The sequence below is a fragment of the Vigna unguiculata genome, unplaced genomic scaffold, assembly GCF_004118075.2.
Source record: "Vigna unguiculata cultivar IT97K-499-35 unplaced genomic scaffold, ASM411807v1 contig_266, whole genome shotgun sequence".
NCBI lineage: Eukaryota > Viridiplantae > Streptophyta > Magnoliopsida > Fabales > Fabaceae > Vigna > Vigna unguiculata.
Genome location: NW_021010970.1, coordinates 328339 through 354678, shown reverse-complemented (window position 1 = coordinate 354678; position 26340 = coordinate 328339).

The following is a 26340-nucleotide window of genomic DNA, read 5'->3' as shown; positions in this document are numbered from 1 at the left end:
TAAATGCATGATAGCTACATGTTTGTGTCTTTGTGTATGTCATGTTGAGTCTCTAAATGTGTCTAACTTTTGCTTGAGTCTCTTGTCATATGCTTCTTTGAGTTTTCTTGTTCTTGTTTCTAAGTTTTTGAACTATTGCATGAGATCTATGCCTTGTGTTGTTGTATGCTCCTTGAAATTGATTTTGACCTAATTTTAAGGAACTAAGTGTTCAAGACACCCTAAAACATCCTTCTCATCATTTGAAGTACCTAGTTTTGAAAAGAGAAAGTGTTTTCAAGACCAAAAACAGTTTGGCCGAGAGCTTTTACAATGCTTGGTGAATCCATTTGGCCATTTTTACTAGGTGTTATGCTACCAAAATTTATACTTGGATTTTGGGTGATATTGGCAAATTAGTTCCATGCTTTGACTTGGTTATGATCTTTCATGGTGTATGCATAATTTGAGGTATAATCTTGGCTTGTTCAAATGCTTTCCATAGAGTCCTTAAAAGTGTTTTTCATTGTTTTAGTCTTGTTCAAGTTTTGTCTTTAAAAACAAGTTTCCTTAGAAGTTAAACTTTCTTGTTTTTTTTAGCTTTGCTTGCTTGTCTTTAGGTAATCTTTGTTTTGTCTTAGTAGTTTTCTTTTCCTTGTCTTCCTAGAGTGTTGTGGCCGAGCCACTTGTTTGAGCTTTGAAAAGGTTTTCATCTCTTTAAAGGTGTTTTCACTTGTTTGGAAGGTTTTTGAGTGCTAGCTTTGCTTGTGTGCTTTGGGAGTGAGATCAAAAACACTTGGGTGCTTGAGAAGACCACACTTGGTCTCGGGTTTGGAATTATTTGTTAGCTAACCTCTTCCTTGTCTCGGTTTTTTGGTGAGTTTTTGGTGTAGGAACATGAATATGGATCCAATCTTGGAGGTAGAAGAAGAGGAGGAGTCGGCCTCACCTTATTCCCCTCCCATGGTGACTCCTATGGCCCAAGAAAGTGGACAAATAACCCTTGCCAACATCTTACGTGAGATGGAAGTGAGTAGGAGAGAAACTTTTGACCAATTGAGGGCGGATAGGAGGCAAAGTGAGATCTTCCTACAAGAGCACATCCAAAGACTTGAGCTTAAGGAAGATGAGAGGAGAAGGAGGAGGTCCTCTTCCGAGGACTCTAGCCATGGTGGAAGAAGAAGAAGACACGGCTATGATGGTGGTGAAAGGCGCAATCAACTCCCACAAAGACAACCTCCACCAATCAAGATTCCAAAGTTCAAGGGGGAGAATGATCCAAACCTCTACATAGAGTGGGAGCAAAAAGTGGACCAAATCTTCAATATTCATTTAGTTAGTAATCAAGAACAAGTAGATTTAGTAGTTTTAGAATTTGGAGATTATGCCATGACATGGTGGCATCAATTGTGTATGGACAATATTAACCAAGAGCCACCCGCGGCCTCTTGGATGGACATTAAAACTTTGATGCGCGCTAGATTTGTTCCTTCCTACTATAGGAGGGAGACTCTTTTGAAGCTCCAAAGGCTTCAACAAGGGTCTATGTGTGTGAATGAATATTTTAAAATGATGGAGTCAATGCTTCTCAAAGTAGGACTCCAATTTGAAAGTGAAGAAGAAAAGGTAGCTAGATTTGTGAGTGGTCTTAGAAGAGAAGTTCAAGATGTAGTTGAGTTGTATGAGTATTCCACTCTTGACAAAATTTTACACTTGGCCTTAAAAGTTGAAAGTCAATTGAAAAAGAAACAAGAGGCCAAGAGGAATACTTCATACAATGAATACTACTCTAGAACTTGGAAAGGAAAAGAAAGAAAGGATGAGAAACCTCCTTCCAAAGACCACCCACCTAGGACCAATTCGTCTAGAACCTCCCATGAAAATGCAAACTCTTCTCAAAGTTCAAGAACTAGTTCCATCAAATGTTTTAAGTGTTTGGGCTATGGTCACATTGCTTCAAATTGCCCAACAAAAAGGAACATGATCTTGAACCCTAAAGGAGAGGTTGAAAGTGAACATTCTTCTCCCCCCTCCCCTAAAAGTTCTTCCTCCCACACTTCTTCCCAATCTTCAAGTGAGGATGAAATCAAACCTAATGAAGGAGGTTTGTTGGTGGTTAGGCGCATGCTAGGCCAAGTGCCTAAAGAATTTGAAAACCAAAGAGAAAATATTTTTCACTCAAGGTGCCAAATCAACAACAAAACTTGCTCCCTCATAATTGATAGTGGAAGTTGTGTTAATGTGGCTAGCACAAGGGTTGTGGACAAGCTTGGCTTGAAAACCATCCCTCATGCCAAGCCCTATAAGCTTTCTTGGCTTAGTGAGGAAGGTGAAATTAAAGTGGACAAACAAGTCCTTATTAACTTCTCCATTGGAAACTACAAGGATGAGGTATTATGTGACTTAGTGCCCATGGAAGCAACTCACATTTTATTAGGAAGGCCATGGCAATTTGATAGAAAAGCTTTTCATGATGGCCATGCTAACAAGTTTACCTTTAGCTTCCAAGGCAAAAAGATCACATTACTACCTCTTTCACCAAGAGAAGTCAATGAGGACCAATTGCAAATGATTAAGAAAAGAAAAGAAGAGAAGGCGCAAGGGCATGAGTCCAAGAAGAGCATGATCACTCTCAAGGGGGTGAAGAAGGTAATGCTTGCCCAAAAACCCATCTTCCTAGCTTATCCTAGTGAATCTTCCCCCTCCTTCCAAAACCCTCACTCTAGATGTCTCTTAGACTTGTCATTAGTCTTAGATGAGTTCAAAGATGTTTTTCAAGAACCTCCAAAGGGTCTCCCACCCCTAAGAGGTATAGAACACCAAATTGATTTCATACAAGGCTCATCTTTGCCTAATAGGCCAGCCTATAGGACTAGTCCCGAGGAGGCTAAAGAAATTCAAAAACAAGTGAATGAGTTGTTAGAAAAGGGGTGGGTGCAACATAGCATGAGTCCTTGTGCAATGCCCGTGATCCTAGTCCCCAAAAAGGATGGAACATGGAGAATGTGCATAGATTGTAGGGCTATCAACAACATAACCATCAAGTATAGGCATCCCATTCCTAGGTTAGATGATTTGATTGATGAGTTACATGGTGCAACCATATTTTCCAAAATAGACTTGAAAAGTGGGTACAATCAAATTAGAATCAAAGAAGGTGATGAATGGAAAACCTCTTTCAAGACTAAGTTTGGATTATATGAGTGGTTAGTCATGCCTTTTGGCTTGACCAATGCACCTAGTACATTCATGAGACTCATGCATCATGTTCTTAGAGAGTTCTTAGGGAAGTTTGTTGTAGTATACTTTGATGACATTCTCATTTATAGTATGTCTCAAGATGACCACTTGCATCATTTAAGGAGTGTGTTAGAAACCTTAAGGAAGGCATCCTTGTATGCTAACATGGAGAAATGTGTGTTTGGGATGGATCATGTGATCTTCCTAGGTTTCAAAATAAATCAACATGGGGTCCATGTGGACCAAGAAAAAGTGATGGCAATCAAGGATTGGCCTCCCCCAAAGAATGTAAGTGAGCTTAGGTCTTTCCATGGGTTAGCTAGTTTCTATAGGAGGTTTGTGCCAAACTTTAGCACCATAGCTGCCCCTCTCAATGAATTGGTCAAGAAAGGTGTGACCTATAAGTGGGGCAAAGATCAAGAAAAGGCTTTTGAAACTTTAAAACAAAAATTGATCAATGCACCACTCTTAGCCCTCCCTAACTTCTCCAAAACTTTTGAAATTGAGTGTGATGCATCCAATGTAGGCATTGGGGCCGTGCTTCTCCAAGAAGGGCACCCCATAGCTTATTTTAGTGAGAAACTCAAGGGGAGTCACATCAACTACTCCACCTATGACAAAGAGCTTTATGCTCTTGTGAGAACTTTGCAAACTTGGCAACACTATCTTCTTTCAAAGGAGTTTGTGATACATAGTGACCATGAGTCACTCAAATTTTTGAAAAGTCAAGGCAAGTTAAACAAGAGACATGCTAGGTGGGTAGAGTTCTTAGAACAATTCCCATATGTGATCAAACATAAGCAAGGAAAGGCTAACATTGTGGCGGATGCACTTTCAAGAAGGCATTCCCTCCTTTCCATTCTTGAAACTAAATTTCTTAGTTTTGATCATATTAAGGAATTGTATCCAAAGGATGTTGATTTCTCCCCCATTCTTAGTGAGTGCCACCAAGGGGCTTACAAAGACTTTTACCTTCTCAATCAATATCTTTCCAAAGGTAAGAGACTTTGCATTCCCCAAGGTTCCTTAAGAGCCTCACTCATTAGAGAGGCACATGAGGGAGGATTAATGGGGCATTTTGGGCCAAACAAGACTTTGGAAGTCTTGAAAGAACACTTCTATTGGCCTCACATGAGGAAGCATGTAGATAGGCATTGCAAAGGTTGCATAGCATGCATGAAAGCCAAGTCTAGAGTCCAACCCCATGGTCTTTACACCCCATTGCCTATCCCTTCCAAGCCTTGGGTTGACATTTCTATGGATTTTGTCTTAGGTCTCCCAAGGACCAAAAAAGGTAGGGATTCCATTTTTGTAGTGGTGGATAGGTTCTCTAAGATGGCCCATTTCATTCCTTGCCATAAGATTGATGATGCAACTTATATTGCAAATCTTTTCTTCAAGGAAGTGGTAAGACTACATGGCCTACCTAGGTCCATTGTAAGTGATAGGGACTCCAAGTTCCTAAGCCATTTTTGGAGAACCTTGTGGGGTAAACTTGGCACCAAGCTTCTTTTCTCCACCACTTGTCATCCCCAAAGTGATGGCCAAACCGAGGTGGTTAATAGAATCCTAGGGCAAATGCTAAGATGTATGATAGTGCAAAACATTAGAGAGTGGGAGGAACTTCTTCCCCACATAGAGTTTGCCTACAATAGGGTTGTGCATTCCACTACTTCTCATTCCCCTTTTGAGGTTGTGTATGGGTTCAATCCCCTAACTCCCTTAGACCTCCTTCCCCTACCCACTCATGAGGCATGGACTTGCCAAGATGGTGAGACCAAAGCCAAGTACATCCAAGACTTGCATTCACAAGTTAAGGAAACCATTGAGAGGAGAGTTAAGAAACAACAAGAGGATGGTAATAAGGGAAGAAAGGAAGTCATCTTCCAAGAGGGAGATTGGGTTTGGCTTCACTTGAGAAAGGAGAGATTCCCTACTCAAAGGAAGTCTAAGCTCCTCCCTAGAGGGGATGGCCCCTTTCAAGTCATTAGGAGAATTAACAACAATGCTTATGAGTTAGACTTACCCCCAAGCTACAACATAAGTAACTCATTTAATGTTTGTGACCTTTCTCCTTTTGATGTAGGGTTTAAGAATTCGTGGTCGAATTCTCTCCAAGAAGGGGAGGATGATGAAGGCATGACCACCTCCTTAGAAGCTCCATCAAGAAGGATCACTAGAAGCATGTCTAGAGGGGAGTCTTCTATTCCATCACCTTTATCTTTGTTTTGCATTACTTTAGTTTGAATTCCCTAAGTTGGTTTCTAGTTGATTTATTTTGGTTGACTTGTTGACTTTGATCCAAAGTTGACCTTTGACCAAGATTAGATTAACTTAAACCAACATGCTAATCCTTGTTTGTCTTGTTTTGTAGGTAATTAAGAGAAAGTAGAGCATGGCTAGGTGGCACTTGGTGATTGGAGCACTTGGATGAAGTGGAAGAGAGAGGAAAGCAAAAAGCATAAATCAAAAACAAAAGTAGACATGTACCTTGTCTCCTTTTGCCTTTGTGGTTTATGCCTTAGAAGGTCACTTGGTCTCCTTCCTCTTTTGGCCTAGAATCCTCATGGGAATGCCTCCACCAATCATCTTCCTTCACTTGGCCAAGACTCACTCTCACATTAGGTTTAGGGTTTGCTAGTTAATCCTTTTTCATGTTTTTGTATTTGCTAAAGGACCCCTATGAACTCCTATTTAAAGGGTGCTCCTTGTCTTGTAAAAGGGTTGATCATTTTGTTTCTAAACTATTGTGTTTCAACCTTTAAATTTTCGTGAGCTCTCCTTCCTAGAAGTGAACTCACCTTTGCCTTATCTTGCTTGCAAGTGGCGGCACCATCACTCATCTCTAGGGCTTGGTTGGCTTAGATCCCCCCTATGAGTGGCGTGCTTCTTCCATGCTTCATCTTCTATGCTTTCCATTTTTAATGTTTCTTCTTTCATTTTGGTTCTTTAAGTGTTGTTAATGTTGTGTGAGTTTAAGCTTGAATCCAACTCTCTTCTTCCTTTCATGAGCTTGAGAAATGAACCTTCACATCTAGATAGCTTGCTATCTTAATGTCCAGTGGGAATTTTCAAAAAGCTTTCTTAAATAACTTCACCATATTCATAACTCTAAAAGGAAACAAGATAATCCTTCATCATGTTGTCATTAGAAAAGTAATCGATCGATATTTTGTGATGAAGGATTATCTTGTTTCCTTTTAGAGTTATGAATATGGTGAAGTTGTTTAAGAAATATTTTTAAAAATTCCCACTGGACATTAAGGTAGCATGCTATCTAGATGTGAAGGTTCATTTCTCCAGCTCATGAAAGGAAGAAGAGAGTTGGATTCAAGCTTAAACACACACGACAATAACAACACTTAAAGAGCAAAATGAAAGAAGAAACAATAAAAATGGAAAGCATAGAAGATGAAGAATGGAAGAAGCACACCGCTCATAGGGGGGGATCTAAGCCAACCAAGCCCTAGAGATGAGTGATGGTGCCGCCACTTGCAAGCAAGATAAGGCAAAGGTGAGTTCACTTCTAGGAAGGAGAGCTCACGAAAATTGGTGATTGAATGCACAAAGTTTATAACAAAATGATCAACCCTTTTACAAGACAAGGAGCACCCTTTAAATAGGAGTTCATAGGGGTCCTTTAGCAAATACAAAAACATGAAAAAGGATTAACTAGCAAACCCTAAACCTAATGTGAGAGTGAGTCTTGGCCAAATGAAGAGAGATGATTGGTGGAGGCATTCCCATGAGGATTCTAGGCCAAAAGAGGAAGGAGACCAAGTGGCCTTCTAAGGCATAAACCACAAAGGCAAAAGGAGACAAGGTACATGTCTACTGTTGCTTTTGCTTTATGCTTTTTGCTTTCCTCTCTCTTCCACTTCATCCAAGTGCTCCAATCACCAAGTGCCACCTAGCCATGCTCTACTTTCTCTTAATTACCTACAAAACAAGACAAACAAGGATTAACATGTTGGTTTAAGTTAATATAATCTTGGTCAAAGGTTAACTTTGGATCAAAGTCAACAAGTCAACCAAAATAAATCAACTAGAAACCAACTTAGGAAATTCAAACTAAAGTAATGCAAAACAAAGATAAAGGTGATGGAATAGAAGACTACCCTCTAGACATGCTTCTAGTGATCCTTCTTGAGGGAGCTTCTAAGGAGGTGGTCACGCCTTCATCATTTTGGTAGCAGATTTACGACAAACATCGTTTGATAGCTACTTCAATCGCAAATAGTAACTTACATATTTTGGTAGTTAAATTTGGTGACTAATTATTTTTTGTAATAAATAATCATATTGTTTGTGAAATCATATTGATAATTTTTGCTCCCAAAGAAGAAGGTAATTCGTTGTTAAGATGGTTGCTCCCCACTCATGTTATATTGAAGTTATTCTCCTTTCTTCGTCGTTTGTTGATGGTATAAATAGAAAAAAAACATCTAAAATAAAAAGAAATTAATCACCATAAAAGTTCTAGTAAAAAAGTGTACCCAATAACTCACTTTTTTCTGGATCAATAAAAGCCAACGGTCTTATGTGCAATTCAATCAATAAAGAATTATATTCATCCATAACTTTTGAAATTGTAACATTTAAGGTTAAACCATACACAAAAAATAATAGTAATGTCTAATTGACTTGACAAATTTAAATTACATAAATTATTATATATGGAAATATTTGTTGGCATATATTTCATCAAAATGTTACTTTTCTACAAAAACAGTATTTAATAACACCACTCTAAAATTATAAAAATTCAATATAACACTTAATAAATTTAATGTTAAATTTTCTCAACTAAAAAAATAGTAAATAAAAAATATTATAAAACTAATATAATGTGACGCAACTTTTATTTTTCTATAATTAAGTATTTAGTGTATAAATACTAAATATTGCGTCACACAATGGAGGTTAAACAAATGCAGAAAAAATGTAAAGAAGAATTAGGACATTAAGAAAAAAGAATAGCTTTCAAATCAATGAAACTTGATAAAAAATGTATCTTAGTCCAAACAACTTGCTAAATACAACCCGTGATGAAAGAAGTGAACCACTCATTCACAAATTTCATGTTCTTAGATCAAGAGTTACAAAAGTTTTAACATAGATATGCATGAAACAACCCACATACTTTCTTTCTTTATTTTAATTTTTATTTCAATTTAAAATATTTTTACTATTTTAGAAAATTAGATTATTGAAATATGAGATTTACTTAAAAAACAGTAAAATTGGAAATAGAAAATAAGAGTGCATAAGTGAGTATGTGGGTGCAATGAGAAAAACTATACACATGAAAACGAAGTGTATAAAAAAAACATGAGGTGCATAAAGTAAAGATATCCTAGCCTAAAAAATGAAATTAAAGAAGTGTGGTGTGTGCTTAGTGAAAATATAGGTACATAAGGTAAAATAAAATTAAATGCAAGAGGTGTGGGGTTATTACATTGAAGAGTAAATGAAGTAAATAAATAAAAGAAAATCAAATTAAAATCAGGAGTGCAAAGAGGAACCACAGGAATCAAATTAAAATGGTGGTGCGAATGTTAATTATGGGGTGCATGAAGAAAATAAAATGAATTTGTCTCAAAATCCTAAACCACTTAATTTCACTTTTCAAAACGCATCACATCTTCCCCAAACTTCATCTTCTTCCTCACGTTGCTACCCACCGCAGACACTATTCACATTCATTGCCTAGCCGCCGGCGACACGACCAACAACAACTCCGGCCACCAACGTCGCGCCATTACGATCGGCGACGTTAACCACCACTTGTCCTCTTCGTCTGGCCATCAACACCGCAACACTGATACCAACTTCGGCCATCGTCATCGCACCACCACCACCTACGGTAGCACTGACAACTATTCTGCCTTCCTCGTTCACCAGCGGCATCTCCTAAGTCTTCTCCATTTCAAATTCCTTAAACCTAGTTTAATTTTATTTTTAATTGTGGTTTATTAACTTAGAAGCCTAAGATGATAATATTTTGTTCTTTCTATATGTATTTCATACAATTCTATGACCACACAAAATGTAACAGAGCATCGTAGCAAAGTAGAAAGCAAAACCGTGTAACCTGTTACTTGCCAATTTGTTCTCGTTCCTTGTGCTTTTCCTAAAGTATTCTTATTGTCTTTTTCCTAAAGTATTCTTATTGTTGAATCTAAAAAATGTCTTTGAAATGCACTTTCGAATTGGTTTTTTTAGATCATGACTCTTAATTGAACTCTCAATTGAATTGAAAAGGAGATGAGTAAATTAATGTTGATATGAGGATGAACTTTTTTGGACCAAAATGTTAGTGAAAAAATGATCCTATTCCCTTGAATGTTCTTCCTTTCTTCCCCCCCCCCTTCAAAATGGTTGTTCCTTCCTTTCAAAACTTTTAATTTCTCTTTAGTATATTAAATTTCCTCTACTTCTCACAGTATTGTATCCATTCTCTCTAACACAGCGTGACCACTCCTTCACGCAAAGACCGAGTTTGTTGCGCAATGAATATTAGTGTATTTATTAATTTCTTTTGATGATACGTAGAGCAATTAAGAAAACTGATTAATCATATATATATATATATATTATATTTATAAAACATTCTATCAATAAAATAAAATTTATATAAAAAAAACCAATGTATTATATTATAATGAATACATACCAGTGCTTTACAAATAGTCAAAACAATGTTTTACAATTGAACTTCTTTCTCTACAACTTAGTTGAAGAAAGAACATTAATATGCAAAAGTGAATAATAATAATTGAAGAAAATGTATCAACTTTAGCAAAAAGAAGAAGAAGAAGCCTGCAGACTCTACCTATTCATTCTGTAATAAAAAAAGAGAAATTAATCGAAGGAATCGTTGAATTTTATATATTTAAGGATAATGTTAAAAGAACATTATTTAATATTACTAGGTATGTAGAAGTTGTAAATTAATAATTTAGAAAAAATATAAAAATAAAATAGTATCACACAAAAATAAACTCTTAATTATAAAATCCAACAGTAACATAAAGTATATAAAAAAATATTAAAAAAATAAAAAAGTCACATAAAATCAGTTTCTTAAAACTTGTGATACTACAGGCAAGCCAAACATTCATATCGGCAATGGTAACTATGAATTACTTTTTTTTTCGGAAAGCCAAAACCAAAGACTGTATTTCATTCCTTTAAATATATCTTACCTAAAGAGAATTGTTTTGTTTGTGGCGTGTGTGTTCTTATTAAGGTAAGTTATCTATACCCTATCCTTAATTCTGGGATGAATATGTTTCATTTTTTCTTCTTGTTTCTTTTGAAAAAAATCGAAGAAAATAGTGGCAAGATGACAGAAAGATAGATTGTATTGAAAGTTCTTCTGACTGCAGTTTATAACGGAGGGTCAAAATGTTCAAGGGACTTTCAAAAGATACTTATTTTTTTCTGTATGCGATAATTCTTTGTTGGAGTTTATAAAGAATATTGACAAAATATAAATGTCTTTAATATCTTCAAATATATAAATTTCAACACTTTCTTCGATTACTTGCTTTTCTTCTCTTGTTGCAGAATGAATAAATAGACTTTACATGTTTTATTTTTCTTCTAAAGTTGATACATTTTCTTCAATTATTATTATTATTTACTTTTGTGAATTAATGTTTTGTCTTCAGCTAAGGTTGCAGAGGAAGAAGCTCAATTGTAAGCTATTCCACTGGTATGCATTCCTTCTTTAATATAATACTTTAGTTTTCTAATGAATACGCGTAGTTGACAGCATTCTAGAGATTCAAAACTAGTTTCAGTATTTTTTTTAAAGCAAAAAGTTGAAACTGCCTAGTTAAGGGTTAGAGATAAAATGCCAAGGATTTTGCATTTAAATTAATTATTTGGGAAGAGAAATTAAATAAAGGTTATTTTTGTTTGAGAATGCATGCTTGATTTGACTTTATTTGAATGTATGTTTTGACTGTTGCTCTTGGTTTGCATATATATATATATATATATTATATAATTAAACCATGGAAATATATCATATTATGTCACTAAGTGTGAACAAGGTCTTTTAAAAGATATTTATGACATTGCGTAATTGCACCATAACATGTGTCAAAGTTTTATTCACAGTGTTTAACATGCCATTACATGTGTGCTGCAATTTCATTCTGATCATGATGTTAAAACAAATATGTCTAATATAACTCAACTAAGATAGGGGTGAATTGGTTATTGAATCTTTTACTGATTTTAAATGAATCTTGAAAGTTTATTTAATCTTTATACTCCAAATAATCAGTTTTATAGTTCTGTGTTAATGAAATGTGTAAAGCAATTGAGAAAGGCATAAAAGATGAGAGAAACAAAGAACACAACAATTTATACTGGTTCGATTCAATACGTCCAGTCTTCTCCTAAGCAACCCACTTAGGATGATTTCACTAAATCAATAGAGATACAAGAATTACAAGAGCATCTATATAATTCAAGACCCTAAAGACTAAGGAGCTTGATCTACAAATCAAGAACTCCCCCTAGATGCAATGCATCCACACAATTGCACCTAGACCTTCACTTCACACAATGAATCAACTGTAAACAAAAATACAATAAGAAAGGAATAGGAATGAATGCACCTAGTGGATGTGCAGATTTTTCACTTGATCCTAGATCACATCTTAACCCATTAAGGTTGAATCAACCATCAATCTTCTTCAAGGTTCACTTGAATGATCTCTCAAGAAAGCACAAGAACTCTATAGATTTCAGAAAAGTAGAAAAACAGTCTCTCATTTTGCAATTCAGATAGTTTTCTCTCTATATTTAAAAATGATTTCAAAACTGATTTTATACCAAAGTTATGCTGTAGTGACTAATAGATTAGGAATTTACCTAGTAGATTATCGTGAGTGTATTTTCACTGCATTAGTGCAATGTCCTTATCTAATCTATTAGTTAAGTAGCTAATCTATTCACGAGTTCACATTCAAGAGTTTTACTGACACAATTTGATGCAAACTTGTTTTACATGTAATACTTGATCTATAACACCTAATGCAAAAGATAGAAAATCAGGACTAAGCCTAAACCAGTGATGCACATGATGCATAGCCTTGGACAACATCAAAACCATCTTCACTTGAGTTGAACAAGCTCCCCCTTTCAACACATAATTTCATTATTTATACACTAAATTACATGGAATTAATTTTCCAATAAGATAAATCTAACATTAAATTAATTAAGTATTATCTGGTATTTATCCATTTATAGATCTAATGATCCTAAAGTTACATAATTTTTATACATCATTAAAGTTTTATTGTCTAAAGTTTGATTGTTTTATATATAAATGTTTGTCAATAATAATTTCCTTATATTTTTTATTCTTAATCAATATATTTTTTATTTTTGGTTCACTTTTGTTTATTGATGTTCTCTCTTTAATTGTGATTATAGAGGAAAAAACTCAATTGTGAGATCTCTAGTTTTTACTATTCGTAATACACTTGTATGTATTAGTTCTTTAATATAATATATTATCGATGTGGAATGAGTTTACACTTGAAATTAAATTGATTTGAACATTGAGTAAGTATTTCAAATCCAGTTAAAAATTATTATCTTTTGTGTATTGTTACTTTTGTTTTTCTACTTTTACCACTTCGTCTTTCTTTTTGTTTTATTTTTCCTTATTGTTGTTGTTTTTAATATCATTTAAAGTGGTTGAGAATGATGTACATGAAACTGAGTCTTTTGTTTTGTTGGTTTTTCACCGTAAAGTACCGACCAAAAAAGAAGAACTGTGTTGTTGTAAGGCCCACTTACTTTACTGCCTTTATTTTAAAGGACTGCCCCAAATAAGTTGGGCCTAGGGCTGGCCTATAAGGAACCAAAGCCCCTAAACCAGCTGAAACACTTTCATTCTTCTCACTTTCAGAAAAATAGTCTTCTTTCTCTTAGAACAGTAACATTCCTCTGCTAGGGTTTGGGGTTCATCCAAGTTCAACTGAGTTCAACCCATTTCTTTCACTTACATAAGTTCCTTCCGATGCATACTCTTCTCTTTTAGTTTAATCTTCGTGTTTGCCTTTAGGGTTCCTCGTAATAATCTCGTGCTTCCTTTGTATTGAGATTTTCAGCTCTTAAATATGCTCTTGGAGTTGTCTTTCTCATTCGCTTAAGGGTTGGGATCGTTTTGACTAGCTTTTTCCAGGTAAGGGAAGCTAGGGTTTATGTTTTTTTAAAGTTATTTTGCCAATTTTTGGTCTATTGTATGGTTGTGATGCTTGAATGAGGTTGTTGGTTGAATAAAAATGTATGGTGTACAAGTATGTGTGATTGATGTGCCGCTACTCTTTTTCTACACTGCACACTTTTCGTAAAATGAAGATTTCTACTACGTTAACCGTTGGAATGAGCTGAAATTGTAAAAGCTGATCCTTAACACATAATTCTTGACTTTGACTGGTCGGATCTTTAATCAGAGCTCTGTAGTGAGAGCAGTTTTTATCGCAATATCACTGAATTTGTGTTGTTGACAACACTGCACCCTTTTCGTAAAATGAAAGTTACTACTTCGTTAACCGTTGGATCGAGCTGATATTTTAACAGCTGATCCTTAACACATAGCTTTTGACTTTGACTGGTCCGATCTTGAATCAAAGCTCTGTAGTGAGAGAAGTTTTTATCGTAAGATCGCCATAGTTTAGTTGTTTCTCTAATCTTGAATGTTTATTACTGACTTGAATCTAATTATTATATTAAAGCATGTGATAAATGATTATGCATGAGTGATGTGATTCATGGATTGTGGATGATGGGTTTGGTATGAACTTGGCATGTGATTTAAATGAGATGGTTGGTATCAAGGAGACATGGTATTGATATGAAATACAAATATATATTCACTATTTGGGAAGGATGAGTTGGTATGGATTCAACATTTGGTTATGAATGAGAATGGGTTGTAAAGGTTGACATGAGATATTGTGTATGGTAAACATTACTTGATTGATTGAACATGATTGGTCTATGGTCAGTGCGTAATTCCTTCAAATCTCTAAGTGGGATTTCAGGGTCGTACTTCAGTGGTCGGGACGTAATTCCATGGCCCCTGTTAGTGGGTGTCCATGGTGGTGCCCCATCTATATAATTTGGTAAGGATTCAAGGTAAGGATTGCATCTTGACACTTTAAGGAATCAATCAGTCTCACTTAGAGCGGACTGACTCCTGTGGTGAGAGTAGCAGGAGGCCTGAAATTCATTAAGGGTTACCCTTGTGTGTGAGGGAATTGATTCATTGTAACACTTGTAACACATAGCTCGGGGGTGAGCAGAGGTATCCACCACAAGTGCGAGCATCCGCTGAATCCGACCAGATTATATGTATTCGGATGAGTCAAGTCGAGTCTTAGTGTATTGATTGGGAGGTCATAACATGCTTGGATGATGTATGTATTTGGACTGTGAAAGTATATCTAATTGCATGATAAAATCTTTTTGGCTCTAGCTTACCATTTTGCTTGTTTGATTGCCTTGTATGTTGTTCTTCTATCGTTGCGATGATCATCAATTTATTGATGGGAGCAGATGCGAGAGGTACTTGAGGTCAACAGAGAAAGGATGGTTCCACTGCACAGTCTACCTGTGTTGGACTTCATGTCTCTTTGGGCTTTTCTTTAGGGCGAAGGCCTGTGTATTGTATTGCCCTAAGGCTTTATTTCGAATACTACCTATCTCTTACTCATTTTGGGTTGTAGGCATTGTAGTGAGCTTTAGTATTTCCTTTTAAGTACCTTGGATAACTGTAAGGAGTGACTTTATACTCCGCAACATGGCTCTTTATATTATCCGGTGTAAGATTTCCTTTAATTATGTTATTATTTAAATGGGATGTTACAGCTACAACCTGTAAAAACTTAAAAAGAAAAGGAAATATTGTCCTGTATGTCTCCAAACTAGGTCAGTTTAGCATTATAAATCTCAGATTTTTTTTATTTAAGATGTTTTTTTTTTTGTAAAAGTATGATATGCTTAGCACCACTATTGAGGAAGATATCTCAACTTGGTTTAGGTTTACTACTGTAGTCTCACCTATCACAAAGATAAATATATATATATATATATATATATATATATATATATATATATATATATATATATATATATATATATATTTGATATGTTGCATATGATAGTTAGGGTTGTAGCAGTCAACTTAGTTCAGATTTTTTCTGCAAGTGCCAAGTATATCACAGTTTTATGAAAACTACAAACATCTAAAATAAATTAAAACACAAAATTTATAATACTGAATTGAGCTAGTAAAAAAACACTTGTACTAGAACTTCATCTAAAAATTCTTCCATTTCTTTAATTTATTGCAAGTTGCAACAAAACTCTCATTTATGTTTTTGTATACAAGGATTAATTGTGAGAATCTATAAAATCATACTTTAGGAGTGATTGTGTTTAAAATAATGAGATCTTAGTGTTATTTTAATAAATAAACCATTTATATATAAATAGAAATTTCATAAAAGATTTCATTATTTAGAAAACAATATCTCTTTAAAACTCTGTTTCTCTAAATTTTCTCTAATTTCTTTCTAAAACTTCTCACTGTGCTCTCATCCTTTTGAAGATCAGAGGCTGCCAGAGTGATTACTGCGGCGAAATCTTCAAGTCTATCCGATCATTTTTCATCGATTTAGGTCAAAATATTTTGGTGTGGTACAAAAATCCATGGTTGAAAGTTATCCAAGTTGTAAACAAGTAGTTATTAGCACAAGATTTTGAAAGCAAAAATAAAATGTTGGTTTTGTTGTATGACCACACTAGGACGAAAAAGAACTTATATGTATGGCAAACAACTGTTGCTACATAGGTTTAGTGTTGGGTTTCACTATAATTTTGTTTGCATTATATACTATCCATTGCTTTTATCATTTGGTGTCTTGCTTCTTTTTACATTCCTCGATTTTGTATTTTTCTAAACATTTAGCTAGGTCTTGGTTTGATAAAGAAATAAATCTAATTTGGCATCTCTAAATTGTTTTTGCCAAGTTTCGCCACTGAAAAATAGGTTTCGTGAGGAAAAAGTAATTTGTAACCTATTTAGAGAGAGAAGAGGAACAACAAAGACAGTGTTCTTCTTCAAGGTAACTTATCTATACTTTTAGCTTATTAATAGTTTTGTCATAAATATATTTTCTCTTTATTTCTTTCCCTCTTTTTTTTTCTTGGAGAGAATTGGAGGAAGTAGTGGCAAGGGAAAAGAAAATAATTGTTTAATTAAATTCTGGCATGTCTTTCGGTTAGGTCAGTTTAGCAATATTAATTAAATTGCATATGAAAGATATAATTAGAGCGGTAAATTTAGTTTCAATTTTTTTTTTCTCAATAATCGTGCTAAGCATATCACATTCATCTAAAATAAAAATAGAACCCAAATTTATAATGTTGAACTCAAGACGTACTTATGCGAGAATTTAATCTGACAATCCTTCTCTTTTTTTAATTTATTGCATGTTACAAAAAAATTCTCCTTTTTTTATTTTGTATATAAGAGACTTTTGTGATCACGATATATTAATTTTTTTTGTATTTTATTATAATGGAATAGGAAATGTAATGACTTTTTAATTTAGTTACTATTTATAGTTGTATTTTATTTTACTTAACTAGTTAAATGCATTAAAAAGTCATGTATATATTTCGAATATTTCTAGTAGTTACAATTTAAGAATTTTATATCTTTTATCTTAACCAAATGTTAGCGATGTAGATTTTTATATTTTTATTTAGTACGACTTAGTGTTGCTATTTTCCATAACCTTATAATCCATTATTAGAAATATATGTCAAATTATTTAAAGAATTTGTTCGTAGTAAATATATGTAACCAACCTCCCAGCCTTCCATGAAGTCCTAGTTTTCCTCTGCATCAAACACGTGCCAGTTCCACATGTCAGACCTGATGAATGGTTTCTGGTTGGTTGTGTTGGCCCGAGAGAGTTCATTGATTATTGAATCACTCAAAATTAAAGTCTAAAATTAGTTCTAAATGTCATCAATCAAGATAATGTGATAAGGTTGAAAAATAAATACACTGCACACAACCATTCAAATACATCTCTACACTTCTAGCCACAAAAATCCCATATATTTAATCTTCAATAACAAAGATCAAGTATATAAAGTAGTGTGAGAATTGAGGTATGCATACCCGGAGCGAAATGTAGTTCCTCGATTCAGACAACCTTTAGCCGATATTTCAGTAACAGTCAAGGTTTCCTCCATGCTAGCTCCGGATGCAATCACAACACAGACAAAATTTCAGCTCTAGGTGTAGAGTATGAGCGACACACATTGCATTTCTAACCATAAACCCATACTTAGTCGTCATTAGGGTTTTAGTGGCAAAATTTCTCACCATAACCCATGCTTAATTGTGATTAGATTATTAGTTGCAAAATGAGAGAAATCAATAGAATTAAAAATTACAAACCATGAAACTAAATCAAAGAGTTCAGTAGAATAGAAAATTACCACTTTTTTACGAAGACATCATCAAATAGGTCATGTTGCACTTTTGAGGGAGATGTGAAATCTCACATACTTTGAATTTTGAAATATTTACCAAAATTGCACACCTCTCTCTAAACGCTTTAAGAAATCTCACAACCTTTTTGGAAATTTCGTACAACAAATTGAATAAAGAAATGATTGGCCATTGCTTATTAGCATACAAGAACTAGAAATCACGCAAAAGAGATGGTGCTCAAAACGAAAAAAAATTCAAATCACATATTAATAAAAAGTTAAAAATATTAAAATAATAAAAATCAGTTGCAGTTAGAATAAAATAACAAAATTAACATTTTTTTTAGTGGTTTAATATAACCGCAACAAAATACCCGCTAATAAAAATTATTATTTTTGTAGTGGAAGAACTGTGTTAAGGATAGGGAATGAACGAAAGAAATGGGAGATGGGAAAGATATTGTCTCGGTTTCAAGGTTAACAAGTATAATATCTTTTTTAAAATTAAAATATATATATATATATATATATATATATATATATATATAATTTATACCAATTTTAGCTATAATCGGTATAAAAAGTCTTTTTCAATATTACAAAAATGTCACTGTATTAATTTTTATACCAGTTGAAAATATAATTGGCATAAAATATCTCACGTTATTTATAAAATTGTTGTCCGCCTCTTATTTTATATCTGGTGGATTTGAACAGGTATAATAATGTAGGTATAAAAAACTTATTTTGCACTAGTGTTTATTAGGTCAATGTGCATGGATTATTTATACATTTTAAGTTTGAATATCTAAATTAATATTATTTGCTTATTTCTTATTTCTTTTATATTTTAATACAAATTTTATTTTATTGTTAGAATGTTTTATAAATAATATATATATATATATATATATATAATTTCATAATTAATCATTTTTCTTTACCGTTCTACGTATCATCAAATATCATTAAAAGAAAAAATAAATAAATACACTAATATTCATTCATAGATAAAAAAACCTAAAATTAAAATATTTAATTTAGAAGGCACTGTTGAAAAAAAAAGTCAATGAAATTGAATATGTAAATGATATACATATTAAAAACATAAAAGATGCAAATTTGAATGGATTTAGATTAGCTAAGATTCACTTGGTTTTTTAAACAATTGTAAAAAAGTCGTGAGGTCATTGTGCATGTATTTTGTATGGAAGCATGTGTGACTTATGGGTGGGACTGTTATATGTACATCATAATATAGCAGCTTCACATTTCATTCAGTTTGAACTCCAAGGTATGAATAAAAATTGCAACAAATTGTGGCACTGTATATAGGTGGCCATTATATGGTGCATTTGAAATCAAAGAAACAAAGGGTTGATGCTGATGAAGTGTTCACTCTAGCCCAACTTAAATCATGGTCTTGGATAGTGTACAAAAATCCTAAAGCATTATTTTCATACTCTGATTGGTGTTTGTGCCCAACCATGTGTTTACAATCTTTGTGCTTTTAGCAGATATTAGGCTCTTCTATTTAGGTTGGTGGTGGAATCCTTTTTTATCCCTGTATTAGTAGACTGTTATATTATCTGATGGGGTGGGGACGTGAAGGTAATGTTCTTTGTTTACAATAGGTTCAGAATGAAATTCTATCTGTGTATGGTTTTGTGTTGCTTAAGTCTTGTTTAGTTTTTGCATGGTAAGAACCTATCACGATAGCAAGAATAATTATATTGACATGACTTGTTCTTTTGGTATTGGAATCTATACCGGTGTGTGGTGTTGTGCTTATGATTCTATGCAGGATCTAGGGATGTCAAAAATATTCGTACCCGCGGGTATCCGCGAATAAAACCTGCAATGGGTAGGAAACAAATATTAAAAATGGATATCCGTTACCCATGGGTACGGGTATTTTTGATACCCGCATGTTAACGGGGCGGGTACGGTTATCATAGTATCCGTACCCGTGGATACCCGTATCCACTAAACTTTAATTCACAAAACTATATATATATATATATATATATATATATATATATATATATATATATATATATATATATATATATATATATATATATATATATATATATATTAGTAAAAAATATTCTTACCTAATTTTTTCTCAGGAATCAATCGGAGAAGGTGGACTTGTTGATTAAAGCACTAATTAAAGAATTTCCATTGTGTTGAATGTTTTTTTATATTTATATTTTTATGATTATTTGGACTTGTATGAACTTGAGTTTGTTTGAACTTTATTTAAAATTTATGACAATGATGTATTTTATTTTATTTTATTTGAATTTATGATTAAATATTTATTTTTTAAATAATTTTGTAAATACCCGCGGGTATCCGTGGATACCCGCGAATATGAAAAAAATAGACAGGTACCCGCATAACGGATACCCGACAGATATGGATACGGGTACGGGGTGAATATTTATTCATCGCGTAGGGTACGGGGAAGCTACTTCTCGTAGCCTACCCGCCCCATTGACATCCCTAGGAGGATCCATATTGGCATTAATAGTGGTAGATCAAGTTCATGTTCTAGTCTCCTTTCTTATTATAATTTTTTCTTGTAATTTGGTGGGCAACAGTTATGGGAGAGAAAGATGTATGGTTTAGATTTATTCTTGTTGTTTTCTTCTTTTTTCTTCCTTCTTTGTTTTTTTTTTGTATTTGGGTTGGGGTAACCCTATTGCCCTTATTAATATATTTGTTATTGTTGATAAAAAAATGTTTGATTTAGGGTAAAGTTATCATGATGGCAAGAGGAATTTCCACAATAATTTATGCTAGAAAGTTAGACAGATGTTTCTATATTGTCATACAAAATAAATTTAAAGACAAATTTCTTTCCATATAAATTTTCTCCTCTTACATAAATTCAAGCTACCACATTGTAAAAGCATTAACTATTTATGCAAAAAGTAATGAGAATATTACTGGTAATTATATTCATTATTGACCATTGCCCATGTACTTATAGTTCTCTTCAATATTATATTTAGGGGTATGTAGGAAAGGATCGAAATCATAACACATATTGTGATACACATCATCTCAGTCCACATTATTATGATAATAAGAAGGACGGTTAATATAGATATTACTACACCCTAAACATCCCCATACTAGGTTTATCCTACCTTGTTTACAGGTCTGTTAATTCAACTACCATTGTCAATTGTTGGTAATCATGCAATAAGAAAATAATCTTTTCAAGCAAAATAGTCACAAAAATTTTTACTACATTCATTTTTTTTTATTTCTTGCAAAAACTTCAAACTTTCATACAATTTATTTTTGTGAACAAAACTACAAACATTTATCGTGTATTTTTTTTTCTTGGACAAAAGTCATACTTCTCATGCAATTTTTTTGGATGCCACACAACTATTCAAGTCTCTCATAAGTTCAAATGATATATTATGTTGTGGTGATAACTAAAAAAAACTATGGACAATGATACTTTAACCCACTTTTTTTGACCCACTTTTAACCCACCACTTCAATCACCATTAGATCATCACATCACATCACTAAAAAGAATAAAAAAAGATGATCTAATGGTGATTAAAGCAATGGGTTAAAAGTGGGTCAAAAAAAGTGGGTTAAAATATCATTTTCCAAAAACTATTTATTTCTATAGTACTTTTCTGCTACTTGATGTGGAACTTTAATGAGTACTCACTGTAGAACTAACACTAATAAAAGCATCTTACGTGCAATCAATCAAAAGTTTTAAGTGGTGATTTAAAAAAAACAAAACCATTAGAAATAATATATGTATAACAAGTGAAGAAACTGAATTTCATGTGAGAGATTTTATTTTATCTTATATTATATTATTTTCATTTTTTCAAATCATTATTTTACTACTATTTTTTTATATATATTCTAAGATTATTTGAAACATACAATAACATGGAAATTCTATTTAGTAACATTTTTTGAATTTTATCAAATTAAATAACGAATTTTTTTTATTTTTTCAAAAGAATATGATTTCTTTTTAATTCAATATTTTTTCACTTTGATCATTTTTTATTTTTATTTTTATTTCTTAATATTTACAAAAGAAGCTCTTTACTCTCTAGACTGTACAAGAAAAAGCATCCACTAATGCTAGAGTGGATGCCCATATGCAATGGCAGAACAACGTTGGAACTAAGGAGTCCATGAACCCCAATTTTTTTCTCTTTTTACATTTATATAATTTAATATATGATTTTAAATAAATGTTTTCAAATTTAATATTTTAATAAATATTTTCACATTTATATTTATATATAAGAAAAAGTTTTCTTTTTTACATTTATTTTTCAATTTAATCTTTTAAACATTTTTTAAATAAAAATAATTATTTTATTAATATTATTTGTTAAATTGTTATTTGTTTAATTTAATCATTTTTTATTTTTAAAATTGAATCATTATAAATGAAAATTAATTATATTAAAATTATAAAAATTATTTATATCTAATTTTATAATTATAATAATAATAATTGTAATTTTATTATTTTTTATTATCATAAAAAAGGTAAATACAATATTTTGACTAGTTTATATAAAAATTTTATGATTACTCTTTTGGTTCCTATTTTCGTTCAAAAATATTAAGTTACTCATTTAGTTTTTTTTAATCTCAATTTGGTCCGAATTTTAAAAAATTATGTAATTTTGTCCTTTTTCGTTAAATTTATTGAATCAAATCAAGAATTTTTCATCAAAATTGAAGTTGTGAATGATTTGCTTTGTGGGTGTAATTGGCATAATCGTAGTATCAATTTTAATGAAAAATTCTTGTTCCGCTTCAAGAAATTTAACGAAAAAGATAAAATTGCATTATTTTTTATAAACTCGAGACCAAATTGAAACTAAAAAACACTAGATGACCAACATAATATTTTTAGACAAAAAAATGGACCAAAGAATAATTTAATCAAAATTTTGACACCCCCAACATATTGCATGAAGTTTCACTACTGCCTATGAGTACCTGAATAGTTTCAGATTTTGAAAAGCAATTTGGTCGTGGCACAAACTTTTGTTTTATATATTATATTTGTATATATTCTATATTACGTTCTTTTATCTCATTATTTATTTTCACTATTTTAAAAATTTCAATACATTTATTTATTATATATGTAATAACAAAGTTATGTGGTAAGAGAGTCACCCCTTTATTTAATAAATCATAAAAATTTAAATTACTCTTGGAATCTTCTCTTTACTTTGAAGTATGTATGCATTGAAGGCGAGAACTTTGATTGATGATATAGGTTACTCTGTGCCTTCTATTTTTTATTTTATTATGCGAAATGCAACATGAAATCAAGAAACAAACACACAAATTGAAAAAAAAAAAGAATTTCATCACCATCAATTAAAATTTCCACTTTTGATAACTTTCACATTCTAATTCTAAAAATTAAATATATTTTTGGTCTTTTAACTTATACCGGAAATTAGAATTAACCAAACTTTGAAACTTTGGACCAATTTAGTCTTTCATCATTAGAAATGCATGGATTTCATCCTTTTAACCAAATTTTATTAAGTTTATTTGACGTTTCAAATGTGCTTCTTAGTTAACATTAAAGCGAAAATATGTAAAATAGTATAAACAACTCAAATGTAAAATAGTTAACATTGAAACGTCAAATAAACTTGGTTAAAATGACTAAATTCATGCATTTCTAAGGTTGAGGCACTAAATTGGGTCAAAGTTTCAAAACGGGACCAATTTCAATTTTCACTAAAAGTTAAGAGATCAAAAACATATTTAACTCCACTCTATAATATACTCTAACATATGCAAAATGAAAATTTAAAACATGAAAAAAAAAAGACGAGATGACAAATTTTTCATTTCTTTCGATTTAAAATATACAAGAATATAAACATTTTTTATTTCACCTCACTAACCACAACTTCATCTATGTTTTAATCTTGATTTGTAGAGAAAGATGTATAGTTTAGATATGTTCTTGATGATTTTTTTTTTCTTTTTTTTTGTATTTAGGTTAAAGCAATGTTATTGCTCCTATTAATATATTTGTTCTTGTTGATAAATAAAAAAAATAGAGAATTTATATATGGTGGTGGAATAAGAGAAGGGTAAGCCTATTAATATAATAATGGTTAAAAACCGCCACAAAATGTAGTCTAATTTATTTATATTTCATCATATTTTGACGGTTAAAAACAGTCACAAAATGCATCATATTTTGACGGTTAAAAATCGTTACAAATTGCATCATATTTTTACGGTTAAAAACTGCCACAAAATGCATCATATTTTGACGGTTAAAAACTGCCACAAAATATGTCACATTTTGACGGTTAAAAATCATCACAAATAAAATACATTTAAGCTCCTATTTCAAGCATTCCCTTTTTTTTAAAAAAAATTAAATCTTTTTCACTATGTTACTATTTGTTTTAGATAAACCCATACATAAAGGAATAACCAACCACATCATGACCATTTGAGATTCTCACTTTATAAAATTGTTGTTGCTATCGAATTTAGACAGTTCCTTCACATGAATCAAAATTTCGTTATATAAAACTAACAAAAATATAAACAGAATCACATAAAGAGTCGTTCTGATATATATCTTATATAATGTGTACTTCAGAACTATTGTAGGATAATCATGTTGTTGTCGAACCTATACAAGACGATAGGTATAAATTGTGACTGAAGAACCTGATCCAAGCTAACAAAATGAAATGATAACTTTCTTTCCTTGATATGTCTATAAAAAGTAGATATACAATTCAATTAAAATGGGAGAAAAGCACTAAATAAGTGATTTTGAAGCCAGTCATGGATTGCAGAACGAAGAGCATAATGGGAACAAGATTGTGAAGGATAAGCTTATCATTAGTCATTGGTGAGTTGTCATTACCACCATCAAGCCATCCTTGTATAGCCTCAGCTTCATAAGTAAAACCATCTACAACTACATGTGGATCTCGCATGACTTCCAACAAAGTGGGAACACATGTAGGGAGAATTTTCTTAGATATCACTCCACCGATTGGAAACTATATTGCAAGAGAAGAAAACAAAGGTAGAGAGAACTATATTGACAATAACAACAAAGAAAATTATGCATCTTATGCTTCGCTATTCAACTATAGTATGCAAACAATTAAATGCTTGCCTTCTCATGCTTCAGGGTTAAAGGTGATCAACTTTGAGTTTGGGTCACTTGGAGGACCATTGTAAAGGCCCTCAACTCAATAAAACAAGGGGATCCCTAAACTATCATTGTCCTAGAAAATACCAGAAGAATCCTACATACAGTGCTTGCAATTTTAGATGATTACATCAGATCCCCAAGTGTCAGCTGCAAGTTGAATCATCAACCTCCTTGCAAGCTCTTTGACCATGTTGTTAGTGTACTTTTGTCTAAGGGCACATTTACAATTGATTTTGTCAGATAGTTCAAGAAGCAACTCACATAGATTCACAGAAAATGCATCTCCCAAGCTTGCTTCGCCTATCTTTTTGACCATATCAAATTAACATTATCTATCTCACCCAAATGGTGGTGCACTCTATTAGAAAACTCAAAATCAGATTTTCTTTTTCACTATTTCAATTTAATTTTTCTTCAAGCTATGCATAAATAAACATTAATTACAAAGTAAATGCAGCTGTTACAAATTCTGAAATAAGTCAAAAAAAAAACAGCTCCACGCATGTTACTTGTCATAGCACAGTATCAACCAAAATTTGCTTATTAAGAAATTCTAGGTTAATCGAAGCTTTACCTTCTAGTTTTTAAATAGCAAACTAATAATGACACAAATTATAAGGGCAAAAAGTATTTGATGGTTCACCTTTTTGCTATTTCAAACCAAGAAATCCCCGAAGTAATTTTCCACCATCGTCGGAGAAAAGTGAAAAATAAGAATTGAGAATGCACAATGAAAAAAAATGATAACGACTGCTAAAGGGAAATGAAGAAGCCCTTGAGAGAGAAAACCTGAGAGGAGAGGAGAAGACGAGACAAGTCATGGATATTTGATTTATAAAGTTTCCAATTCTCTGTTTTGAAACTTTAACAACTCTAAAAGCATATAAGTTTAAAATAATTTAAATTTTGTGACGGTTAAAAACATAACATAAATAAAAATATTTGTAGCAGTTTATTAAAACGCTAAAAAAAACACTAATAAAAAATAATTTTTTTGTAGTGTCTGTTCTTCTTCTCTCTAGGTAGGTTACAAATTACATGTTCTTCATCTCACCAAACCTTCTCTCTTCTCTTAAAAGAACAAGAAGAAAACCTACTCTCTCGTCTTTCGTCTATCTTAGAGATGTATCATTATTATTGTAAATAAGAATCCTATTATCTAATTTTGGATTTACAAGAAACCCTAACCATGCATCCTTATTATTATCAATATGAATGCAATAACATGTGGCAATTTTTTGTTTTATTTATTATTCTTTTATATATTTTATGTTAAGTGTTCAATTTTAAATTTAAGATTTCATTTTTCATATTATTTTATTTTCATTCTTTTTGTTTTT